Source organism: Thunnus albacares, chromosome 18, assembly GCF_914725855.1.
Source record: "Thunnus albacares chromosome 18, fThuAlb1.1, whole genome shotgun sequence".
Lineage (NCBI taxonomy): Eukaryota > Metazoa > Chordata > Actinopteri > Scombriformes > Scombridae > Thunnus > Thunnus albacares.
The window spans coordinates 7,623,961-7,637,331 of NC_058123.1; positions in this window are offsets into that span (position 1 = coordinate 7,623,961).

Below are 13,371 nucleotides of genomic sequence, written 5' to 3' on the forward strand. Positions count from 1 at the left end.
AAATATTTTGGAAACAGAAAAAAAGAACAACAAAAAAACATGAATCAATTATCAAAACAGTTGCTGACTGATTTTTTTGTCAATTGACTTATCGTTGCAGCTCTGAACAACATATTTTTCTTCATACATTTATCCGCTTGAGACAATTTCTGTGCTTCAACGTTCTGAATGTGCAGCACTGATTTATAAAAAGTGTTATATTTCTGCAAGTTGCTCTTCTCATGCTTTGATCTACATTTACTCATGTGTAACCCACTCAAGCCACATTAACTAGCCCGTGTAATGTGTAACTATGTGTAATAACTAACCATTGTGCATCAAGATGAAGCACAAGTGAATGAATGATCTCTCTCCCAAAGTGTGACCTTTGACACAAATACACGCTCCAGGACAGGGGCTCCCCAAGTGGAGTCACTGTACAGGGGTCTGCAGGGTTTTTTCATCACACCAGCTGAGAAAAAGTTTAATTTTACTGGCATTTGACTTATGTTATTATGCACGGTAGGAGACCCTCCGAACGCCCGTAGTTTTTGCACTTTGAGGACTCTCCGAGGAATTAAACTACCATTTAATGACAGCAAAACATCATTTCACTATTTATACTAAGCTACATCAAACAACAAACATCCTCTCAAATGTGGTTCCTGCTGACAAAATCTTATCTAAAGTGGGTCTCTGTCTAAAGCCTGTTTGTCTGGGGAGGAAAAAGCAGAAGATATTTGGGCAAACCTACACTCCACCATGTCGGGTAATTTACAAAACCAATAAACAACCAAACAACTAGTATAAATAAATATTGTGCCCGCCACTTAGTCAGACAGTAGCGTGATGAAAGAAGGATTGAGCAATTTCTAGACACATTTAGAGTAAATGCTGTCTGGTGTATGTCTCACTTCTCATTTAGCAGTCTGCAGAAAACACTATATTATGAAACCTTAGTTAAATATCTTGTGACCAAAGGCTTGATTGTGAAGGGTGGGTCGGGAAACGTAGGGGAGGTTACATTATCATAATTTGTGCGTCAGATAGTATGGCAAAATGCCTGGGTGAACTTAGGGTTGATGAAAAGTGTGTGATCTGGTCATATCAGAGATACTGGTTATTATAGTGTATCTGAAAATAACAGATGACCTCTGTTGCCCAGCTGAACGTCTGAGAAAAACACTGACGCAACAGTTCTCACACGACTGTGCTGTTTACTCATAGTACACAGTACAGCTGAATGCAACAAAGCTCAAAGAGCAAAAGAAAATGAAAAAAATGTGTTTGGATCTAAAAAAAGGAGCTGCAAATAACATCAATATTAAAGAAACGATGTTGTCAGTGGAAGAAGTTGATCAGACTTCACATCCAATAATTTCATCTGGAACAAACAACACTTCATCCAGTTGCACAACAGATGTATCCCATCTTCTCCTGCCAAAGTTTAACATGTGTTTCAATTAGAACTATCTAGGAAATCGCTATCTGTGTCTTCCACTTGGAGCACATCCTGTGCTCCTCCTTCTGAGGTCACCGACTACGTGCTCAAAAACAGGAAGTGTATGATTGAGTTATTTGCAGGCTTATCCTGAGCAAGCCTGTATTTATGGCCACCGGGTTGATTGGTTCAGATAGTTGACTCTTGCAGTAACAAATATTGCCAAAAACTCAGCAATTTTTCATTAGTACTTTAAAGGAGGATGTTTGACTTTACAGATGAAGGTTAGTTGCTAAATTCCTGAGTAGCTCAGTCATTTGCATAATCTGTGTGTGAGCAGTGTGGTGGTCTGTATGTGTAGGTGTTTGTGTGTACAACAGATGGTGGTGAGTGGGACAGTTTTTTCAAAGAAGTGACCTGCGGAGGAAAAGGCAGAAAAAATAAAGGGAAGGGAAACCTTCCTGAGCGTCAGTAACTTATCTTGTGACGCCTGCTGGGTATTGTTTCACTTACAGTTTAGGAAGGCCGAAAAAAAAAGAAAGAAAAGAAGCTGAAAAACTAAATGTAACACATAAGCTTTGAAATTATTCTCTTGTTTGGTGCTATTTGCATGTGCGGCAACATAAAATCACTCTTTTAATCATTGCACTGTGGCTGTTGCGTACTTCCCATAATTGATTTTGATTTGATTTTGTTATACAATTAAAAGAAAAGTGCACAGCAGTGACATTATGGCTGCATTCATAGTGGTGAACGAGACAGGAAGTTGAAGATCTACATTCTGTGTACACCAGGGACACTGTGGCCTCGCATTAACGTTATATCATTATTTGAGATAAGCTGTCGGGACATAAAATTCAGTTTCATGCGTAAATCACATAAATCATCAATAAATTGTTTATCCATGCCATTTATTCTCTCCTGCCACATATATCAAATTAAAACTATGGTTAATATTTATATTTGTAGGATTGCAGCCCTCTGGATATCAGTTCCTGTGAGAGTTCTCAATAATAACAACAACAACAACAGCCGGAGGGTCATAACTGCTTGTTTACAGTCAGGGGTTAAAGGTCGCAGGGTGAATGTTGTGTTGAGATGAGGGGCCGGAGCCTTACACACAAGTTGATGATATTATTTATGTTACTCTTATCTGTGTGAAGGAATGGAGCATGACATCCATCTAGTACACTCCTCCTTCTCACGCATACTGACCCACAAGTGGAGTGAAAACACATTAACATTTGTGGCATTACAAATCACAAGTACTCCAACAAATGGATAAAGCGGCTATAATCAATATTTTTATATTAACAGTGAATCACATGACTACTTGTGTGTCAATGGAGTAGCACGTAGTGTAGTACCCACAGAGATTTGTCTCCCGTCTCTGCAGTTCTTCTCATTTCTACAGAACTTTTTAACTTCTTTCAGTTCATTGTTTTGGTTTTTCCAGCCTGCAACTTTACTATGTTGCTTCACTCTCATCAGCGACAGGCAGCTATTTTCAGTTAAAAACAAGACTGCAGCCATGCTAGCAGCTCTCTGAGACTGTACTTATAGGCACAGTTTTTTTTAAGTGCTAATGACAGTTGCTAACACACTCATAAGGACCATGCTAGCATGCTGATGCTAAGCAGATGTAATGTTTACCATGTTCCCCATCTTAGTTTAGCATAATAGCATGCTAGCATTAGCTAATTAGCAGTAAACACAGCTGATGATGGCGCTAGATAAGAAGTTAAAGGACCAGTGTGTAGGATTTAGTGGCATCCAGCGGTGAGGTTGCAGATTGCAACCAACTGGATACCCCTTCCCCTTCTCCCTCCCCTTCCAAGTGTGTAGAGGGCCTTCTCTAGAGCCAGTGTTTGGTTTGTCCTTTCTGAACTACTGTAGAAACATGGCGGCACAACATGGTGGGCTCCGTGAAAGGGTACCTGTTCCCTATGTGGATGTAACAGGCTCATTCTAAGGTAACGAAAACACAACAATTCTTATTTTCAGGTGATTATAATAGACTATGATAATAAAACTATGGACGTAACCACCGTGACGTCACCCATTAGTTTCTGAAGAGCGGTTTTGAAGCTCAAAGTGGGTGGCTCCAGCTGTTGCCATCTTGGCAGTGCCTGACTCCGCCTAACTCCCGGCTAAATGGGCAAAGAGATGGAGCTGAGGCGGGCTGAATGAAGCCTGGTTGCTGAAACAAGCTAGTGGCTAGCAACCTGTCACTCAAAGCGGCCACATCCTTAATTATGCATAACTTTAAACAGGTGAGTTATAAAAAAGTCCCCCCCCCCCCCCCCCCCCGTACAGTTGTCATGAAAGGGGAAATTAGCTATAGAGACCGAAACTGGTTTTTGTACCAGGCTGTAAACATATTTATTTCTGCTGTAAAGTTGGGCATTTTAACATGGAGGTCTATGGGGACTGACTCACTTTTGCAGCCAGCCCCCAGTGGCCATTCGAGGAACTGCAATTTTTGGCACTTTCGCATTGGCTTCATTTTTCAGCCCAGGAGGTTGCTGCTTGGTAATTATACACTAATTAACAAATTAAAACATACTTATAAATATTATATTCCATTTCTGCCAAGTCTGTTCCGCTAGATGCCACTAAATTATACGCACTGGACCTTTAATAGGTCACCAAAGTTATGCATTCATGCTGAGGTGGACATGGACATTTTATGTTGTTTTTGTTTTTTCTTTATGTCCCAACAGTTGGGTTTTTTTGTGAACCTTCACGGGGAGCTAGAGTCTGTACAAAATTTTGTATACATTTCAAATAACAGCATTTGTAACAAATAATGTACTGCAAAGTAGACTGTTAAAGCAAGTGTTAGTTCTCCAATTCTTGTGACAAAATATTTATATATACAATAAGGCAGACTACTGCATACAACATAAAAGACACAATCCCAGAATGAATGTGGTTGATTTGTCAAAATGAAATATGAACTAGGCCTCAGCAATAAAGGATGGTGCTCTTTTGAAGGGTATGTTTGTGTATCTTTAAAACAATGATCTCTTAGTACAAATGGAAAAATTCCAACTCATGCCCAGTTCCTAAAAGTCATTTGACAAAAGCAGAAGATAAATGTTGAGGGAGTTCCTGGCAAAAAAACAAAACACTGGAAACACATTGTCAAGTGTCTTATTGTCAATTCAGCTAACACTTCCTCACACACACAGTTGGAAGATCTGAATCAAGGCACTGAAAGGTGTTTGCTTGTGAGCTAGAGAAAAAGGGTTAAAAGCAATGTGGATGAGGAAGACGAGCAGGCAGGAACCAAAAAGGCGTGAGTGAAAAGCTTCTTGACTGGTTTTGTCTGGTTGAAGTCAGGCTGTATATTAACACAGCGGATTACGACTGGAATGCTGGTCTTTGTTGAAACCTGGGTGATGATGTCATCAGTACTTTCCCTGGCACCTGGGCAGGATTCACAGGAGGGGCCAGGCATTTTAAGGCGGCGATCAAGCTGTTGTAATGTGGCCTGATTAGTCACCTGACTCAGTCTTTTTTTTTTTTTTTTTAAAGCATTTTCGACAAAAGACAGGCTTCAGTCAGCAGTGCTATAAAGATTAGCTGCCTGTTGAACTGTGTAAACACACTGACAAATCTGTGTGTTTGTGTGAGCTGCTTGCAGGAATGTGTGGGTGTCAGTGCCTGTGCGCCGTTGTATATACTGTGTGATTTAAGAGAGAAAATGATGTGGATAAATAACAAAAACAGATAAGTTTGAGTGAGGCTAAAAATTAGAGACAGTAAGTAGTATCTGTGTGAAATGGATAGAGAGTGAGAGACGGTGGTGAGAGAAATCCAACTTAGAGAAAGAGTGTTGGAAAAAAAGACAGCGAGAGGGAATTAAAGGAGGACTCGTGGCAGAACCCACAGTGCTGATGTTAGCTGTCTGATCCACTGAGAGACAGTTGGCAGCAGACTGTCTACCAGCCACAAATGTACAGTAATTCAAAGCATGCGACGTGACGCCGTTCCCTGCGAGCTGGGGCTGCAGTCACAGCCCCTGCACCACCCAACCACCCACACACACACACACACACACACACACACACACACTGAAGCAATATACCCTATAAAAGTAACAAATGCACTGAAGGCTCCATTCCACGTGATGCAATTATTCACAGTTCCATAGCAAATTTGGGCTGAAGCTAATCTCATAACTAAATGGCATGGCGCCTCTTGCAAAAGCCAGATCTTCCAAACAACTGTAAGGAATTCAACTTACTAGTGTCAGCTTTACTGCATCAAAACTTTATAAGAAAAGAGGTCAACAAAGTTAATATGCAGTTATCACAATACACTTACAGTCACTAGTGTGTAAATAGGATTTATTGCCTCAATTAATTAGAGTTTGGCAGCCACATAACTAAGCTTCTGTTTTAGAATATTCAGCACAGAGAGGTATTTTGTTCTTGTCCAAGGCCTGAGTTGGAAGATTTGCCTTGAAAACAGAGATGAAGTTGTCATGGTAACAGGGAAGAAACAGATTTAAGATTAAGAGCATACAGATCAAGAGAGGAAACAAAAGAATAGCAGTAAAGAGTTGGTGAAAAGGAAAACAAGATTCCAACTTTTGTAGGTTAGTTCTCATGAGCTTCACATGACTTGCATTTAGCCCTTCTCCCCCGCCGCCCCCCCCTCCCCTCCTCCCCCCTGTACTGAACGCTCTCCCTCCTCCTTCCTTTCCTCTGCCACTTCCCACCCCGCTCTCTCTCGCCCCCCCGCTCACCCCCCCCCCCCCCCCCCCCCTTCCCTCCCCTCCCCTCCCCTCCCCTCCCCTCCCCTCCCTCCCTCCTCTCCGCCGCGCAGCACATAGACTTCCTGTGTGTCCTGGCCTGAATGGTATGTGCATGGAGTGGGTGTCTGGGAGGCCTTTCATCCGGCATGGAAAGAAAAGAGAAGTCAAGAGAGAGAGAGAGAGAGAGGGTGAAAAAAAAAAAAAAAAAAGAAAGTGAGAGAAGAGAGTCATCTTTAATCCGTTTGAGTCAGAGCAGTTGTCCAGAGGCGAGCGGGGTGGGGCGTATTAGACGGGGTGAGAGGGCTTCGCTTGTGCCAGGGATGTGTGTGTAGCGTCTGGAGGGGAAGAGAGAGGCCTGCTGGGAAAGCCTGCAGCCTGCCTGTTTGCCTTCCTGGGACAGATGACATCCGGCTAGGACATGGTTTGCATGGCTGAGTGAAGATACTAAACTAGGGCAGGTAGAGTAGATAAAAAATTAACTCAAGTATCCATGCTCAACTGTGGGAAAAGCACTGAGGATAAAGTCATGCTTACAATTTTAGAATTACAAAACCATGATTGTGTTGCATACTTTTACAGTAGAATTGGAATCTCGCAGCTCTTGCAGCCTCGTGGGTGAGTGCCGAGCTGCATTTGGCGTTGTCAGACAGGGTGTAGCTGGCTGCTGAGTGCCAGGCCTGATTGGACCCTACCCACACTGTGAAGGGGCACACATGCATGTCTGTGAGAGTACCTCATGTCATGGAAACAACCTACAGTCGCATGTATGTGTGTGTGTGTGTGTGCGTGTGTGTGCACATGCACACAGAATGTCAAGACATGCCTGGACAAGATAACCTTTCATTAGAATAAAGCATACAGTGCCATCTGCTGTTTAGATTGGATTGGAGTTTAATTGTTATTGAGCTACAGGAAATGCTTATTTTTACAGCTGTATATAGATGTTTTATGGTGTCAGAGAAATATCAACCGGTTAGTTATTGCCGGTGGATTATTTTTTACAACCTTTGTTAAGTTTTGAGATACGTGAACTCTTTTTTGAAAAGAGACACATGGCCAAAACGGCAGCATACATAAACAGATGTCACAAAGTTACACATAAACACATTCATTTACAACAGTCACATCCAACACAACAAAAACAGCATCTGGGAAATGTCAGCAAGATAACGCTTCACTATTTTAAACACTTACATCCGTCATGAAACATATTTTAATGATGCCTGATATGAAAGCAGCGTTTCCAGATGAGGCTTTTCAAAGCCCAATATAAAAATGCAGTTGAGAGCAGACTCTAGGGTTACTGAGAAACAGGAGAAAGCATTTCACAAAGGTGACCAGGACGTTTACCAGCGATGTCTTTGAAAATGAAAAAGGTACATATGAACCTTTCTTTGAATTTTTAGTGAGGTCTACGCAAATAACATGTATAAATTAAAATGAATTATAATTAAATTATACATTTAATTCATATATGCAGGAAAGGTCACTTTGTTTAGTTCATCTCAAGGTTACGGTGATACTGTGCTAAATTTAATGCGTCACACCGAGCCCAGTTTTCACATCTTGTAAACTTTACTGTGATCCCAACGTCTTCAACAGACATTAAAAGCACCGCCTGCTGGTTCGGCTAATAACGCTAGAGGCTCCACACACAGCAGAGAGAGAGGGCTGCGTATCTGCTGCGACTGAACGTTAATTTAAAACACTGATATTATCATTATTCAAAGTAGTTTGATGTGAAAGGAAAATTAGTAGATCCGTGATATAAAATTAAGTCTTCACAGGTTAATCATTTTGAGAAATAAAATATTAGTAGTGAACAAAGTAATGTGAGATTCATTATCATCTCCAAGACTCTTTGCATAAAAAACAGTATACAATTATATGCAATCAGTCTGCTGCATTAAACAGTCATTTTCAAGCCTGTGATCCACACACACAGAGGGTGAAGGGATAAAAAAGTATGTTCACATACTTGCATTGCAATTTACATTGTATTACAGGAGTAAAAGATATAAATTCACTTTAGCTAATGTGTTCCAGTGTTAGCTATACCTATAAATTATGTACAAGCTTGAAAAATGGGGCCCTTGGTGTTGCTTTAAACACTGTTAAAGTAAAACTTAAAAACACTTTTAATATTGACTTTAGATGATAGATACATACAAGCAGATAAAGTATGTTTCTTTTTATTTTTCCATTTTATTAAGTTGTTTTTTATGGTGTCAGCTTATCAGGAAAATATCATTTACCTAACTAAATCATTTAATACAAACATTTGCTGCAATTTGATCTAACTGGCTTCTAACTATTTACATGCAAGGCCTCAAAGACTTGCAGTATTACATTTTTTCTTTTTTCCTCTGTCAATAAAACGCCTGATCCATTTAATAACTGAAATCCTCCCCTCTTTGATTTGCTGCATAATGAGAACTGCACAATTATATAACGGTAATCTTCCTCTTAAAAAGAAAATGTCGGAGGAAAAGTAGATTTAAGTCAGTTTCCTCAACAAATGATCAGAATTACAAAAAAAAACAAACAGTAAAAACCAAAAGGGATCTGAAAGTAAAGTAAGCTGTGTAAACCACATATAAACCATTAAACCACCAGTAAACCATAAGCTTTCACTGCATATTTATTTCAACACAATACAGTATATACATTTTCAAAATTGCAAATCTTTGAAAAAAAAAAAAAAAAAAAGGGACTTGGCCTAAGGGAACATCAACAGTGATAAGCAGTATGGCTGTCACACTTTTCACCTTCTTAACATAAACATTCATATAGCGTTTAAATCAAACGTTAAGTACAGAGAATGTATGAAATGTCTAAAACCAAACATACATAAATGCATTTCACTGTATACATAATCATTTAAAGGATAAAATAACCTTTGATATTCAACAATTTCAGCCGTATGTTATGATAAATAGAGTCAGAATGAGAATAAGATTCAAAAGGCAGTAGTTTTTTTTTCCTTGAAAGAAAAGCAGATAAGTAGAAACAACAACCGAAAAATAAAAGTTTGAATGAAACTTTCACCACATTTGATGAACTGATATAACTGTACTTAAGTTAGCATTGTTTTCTATATTCTCCAAAGCAATGCAGAGCTTAAGATAGTAGGCTGTGAGAAAAAACACATTACATCACACGTCTGAATAAGCTGAAATAGTAGCACTACTGTAGGCTGGATTTTTCCAAGGACACGTAATACAGCTTTTTAAAAGTTACACACAACTTTCCTGCACGCACTCGCACTCGCACTCACACACACATACTCACTGAGTCTTTGAGTTAATGTAAAGGACACTGACAGACACACCGAGCATCCTCCGGTGACAGATGGTCAATTCATTTTTAGTCAGCTCACCGCCGCTGTAAGTTCCTGGCATCACAGATAACAGGTTTTTAAATGCTTCAGTATTCTTAGGAAACACCTCTGCAGTGTATACAAGGTACAGGTGGGCACTGTGCATGGCAATGAACAACTCAGCTTGCATATAACATACTAGATTCTTTGATATGGTTTATAATATAAAACATTCTGGTTAGATTCTCTGATGACACCAAACCCACATGGAGAGGCACAATTAGTTAGAAAACTGTGTGATTTTTAGTGATGCACAGCACATGTAACTATTAACATAAAGTTTAGCTATTTACTGTTAATTTTTGTGTGTGTGTAAGTATATATGTGTTGATGTGTGTATGTAAGAGAAAGGAGGGCCTTGGGAAAAAATCAAAATGTGATTGAGTTCAATATTTTGAGTGGACATATCAGAAACAGAAAACAGGATTTTAAACGAGATTTGGCAGCATAACCCTTATTTGTCCAAGCATTGAGACAATTCGATCAGGTTTCAAGGCCTTCTGCCAATTTCCAGAGGCAGAATCCTGTCCAGAGTAATCTTCACTCCAACATTGCCTGTAAAATCTTCACAAAGTTGCATAAATCAGAACGTTGTTGCTGTCTGTTATGGATCTGCATAGCAAGGTGTGATTCCTTTCCTGACTGGAGGTAATTAAAAACAAGGGGAATTGGAACTAGAGTAATACTGATCATTATCTCATGTGCAGAGAAGATTACTAAACAAGCACTTTCCTGTGATGTCCAAAAAATGGCAGCTGTCCGTGGAGGTGTTCTGACTCTCTGAGGCTCATTTTGTCTATTCTTAGTTGTTTGTGGGGTTTTGATATTTTTGTAATGTAAAGGATGGAGGACTGGGCACGTCTCCAGTTGCTCTCTTTCAAGAGAAGTCCCATCTTTGGCTTTATTTTGTTGTCTTCCCTTTATGCATTCTTCTGGCTTGGCTTTTTTTTTTTTTGCTACTCCAGTACCTGCCCCTAAAAGGTCTCTGTACACAGCTGGAATTGGAGCATCCCATTTCTTGAGATCCAAAGAGATCTGACTGTTCTCACCCCAAGTTAGGATACATCTGTTAATGAAATTAAATGCTTGGATAAAATCTGAGCTTACCAGACATGATTTACCACACAGGACATATTCTGTGCCTCAGAAGAGAGGTCAACTTGTGATTTTGAAAGAGTCAGCTCATAGAGCAATGACACATCAGTGGGATATGTTGTGAATAATGGCTCAGGACACTCAGCCTTCAACAGGCCTTCAATCTCTATCCTCTTTTGAGAGCAGCTAATAATCTCCTTCCAAGAAAAGCGGCGTTTGGCACCATTAGCCAACGCCGCAGCTCTGCTGGTAGTCCCCTGTACCAGACGTTTAATAGGTAAGATTGCTCTTCCAGGATGCACTGTGGGAGACATTCATTTAGGTGTCAGCATGCTTAAAGTTAGCAGGAAATTCTTGTCCATGTGTTACTGGAAAGTAGCTGTTGATCCCAAATGGAAGAAACAAGCATTGGAATGATCCATTTGCTGTAGAAAAGTCAATCTAGTCCTACGTATGAAGGTAACAAGGACACTTTCCTTGACTAACCTTTACTAATGACTAGGGTACTGATAAAATGAGCTGGTCCCAATCAGCACTGCTAGACTCTGGTCATGTTATCATGACCAATCAATCATGACTAAACAATGACATGTAACTTTGACAGATCATTTCAGAAATTATGATTTCCAACAGGCTTGTGTATCCTCTATAATGGCTGCTATGGATTTGGAGGCTCACTAACATTACATTGGTACAGTATTACTTTGGTTTATACTTGAACTCTCTGAAAACATCATTATTCTACTTCTGCTGCTCCCTACACTCAATCTGATGAGGAGGAGACTAAACAAACACTGTATAAATTTTAGTGCTTATCTGGGCAGTTGCTTTATGAGAGGAACAGGTGGTTTTGGTCAATCAGAAGCTGAAGCTGATTATAGAGGTTGGTGTATGCTAGCTAGGTCCTTGAGTTGAACATTGTAGCCAAATCACTCTACTGCTGTCAAATCAAGTCAAGTCATTTATTTGTAAAGCCCAATACCTTTGCCTCAGGGGGCTTTACAATCTGTACAGCAATACAACACCCTCTGTCCTTAGACCCTCGATTAGAATAAGGAAAAACTCCCTAAAAAAACCTTTAAAAGGGAAACGATGGAAGAAAACTATGCTAAAAGCTTGTTTAGAAGCTGTGCTAACGATACTAGCATCAAGAGTTTACATCAGATGACCTTAAGGCTTGCCTTCAGTCAAGATAGTGATATAATCTTGGATTGCTTGCTCGACTGGGCCAAAATATCTAAGGGTTATATAAAGGTCTGCTACTCTGCCTCGAGATGAGCTTAAAGCATCTCTAGGGTAGAGGACATGAAAAAGATAGCGCTCTGAGGACCAAGTATTACATTTATATTACTTCAACCACGTCATACAACAATTTTAAACAGACGTTATGGAGAGGAGATTTCATTTTTTCTGACAGCTGTATCTTTTCTTTGATCACGTTCTTTAATCCTGGTTGAGCTTCAGATCAAAGTGTCCAAACACAACCATCTGTATTGGTTGTCTAACTCTGCATGTGACAACTGAAGCGAGGCCTCCACGTGAATCTGTTTCCTCCAGGTGTAAATATATTCCAAACTTTGGCCTTTCTACACAGTGACCTTTTCGGTTGATAGTGAGGAATCAGCCCCCCCCCCCTCCCTTCCTCCCCCCTTATGGAGGTTTGTCCGTACTCGTGCTGTTCTTTGATCCATACACGACAAAGGCTTGCTGATAGACTAGAGGTCTACATTATTTCCAGTTTGATTATTTGGCAGTCATGGCTCACTGAAAACAGATTTTCAAGAGCACCCCAACTGTCAAATGAAATGTGGTTGGATATCTCAGAATAATTTCCATGAATACTCAAATCCACAGGATTTTGCTTTCCCACTGTAGAGCCAGCATGAGCACACTTGAATCTGCAATCCTTTGCCAGCATGAAGATGACTGCAAATTGTTGTGTAACAAGTTTTTGTACGGCTATAGAGCCGGGATAGCTGTTTCCGGTCTTTATGCTAAGCTAACCGGCTTCTTAGAAGTACTTAAAGGCATAATTTGACATTTTGGGAAATAAACTTCTCCCTTTCTTGATGAGATTTAGATGGGAAAATCGATACCACTCTTACATATTAAAGTAGTATCAATCTTTTCGTCTTGCTCTCGGCAAGAAAGGGAAAAGCTAATTTCCCAAAATGTCTAAATATGCCTTTAAGTACATCTAAGAAGGACGGGGAGCATTATTTCATTTAGTCTGGGTAACTCTGAGATGGTTAAACCCTTTTGCAGAGACAGAGCAGAGAATCCTTAGTTACTGTAGTTGACCAAGTTTGCACAGGATTCTCTATCTCTCTGTATATTCCCCGTCTTAAGCGTGCATTAACTGATCTTTTGGATGGTTTAGACATCTTAAAAATGACTTTGTAGCTTTTTGAATGGAGGGTTAGCACCAGCAACATCAGGCATGTTGGAAAGAGGCCTAATCCATATGTAAGTCTCTTTTTGGTGCAGTTCAAACAGTAAAACAATGTGATACCATCCTGTTGCAATGATCTGACATCCAAGCTGTTTTACATCTTTCTGAAAATTGGACTTTGTATGGGTCTCTGTTTCATCTCTTTGCTGAATGCATTTTTTGAATATTTACTGTGGCTGATTTCTCGACCGTACAGTATGTGGGATGCCTTTCAAGAGCTGAATTGATTAAGCAGATGAAAAGAGAGAGCCAACACAGAG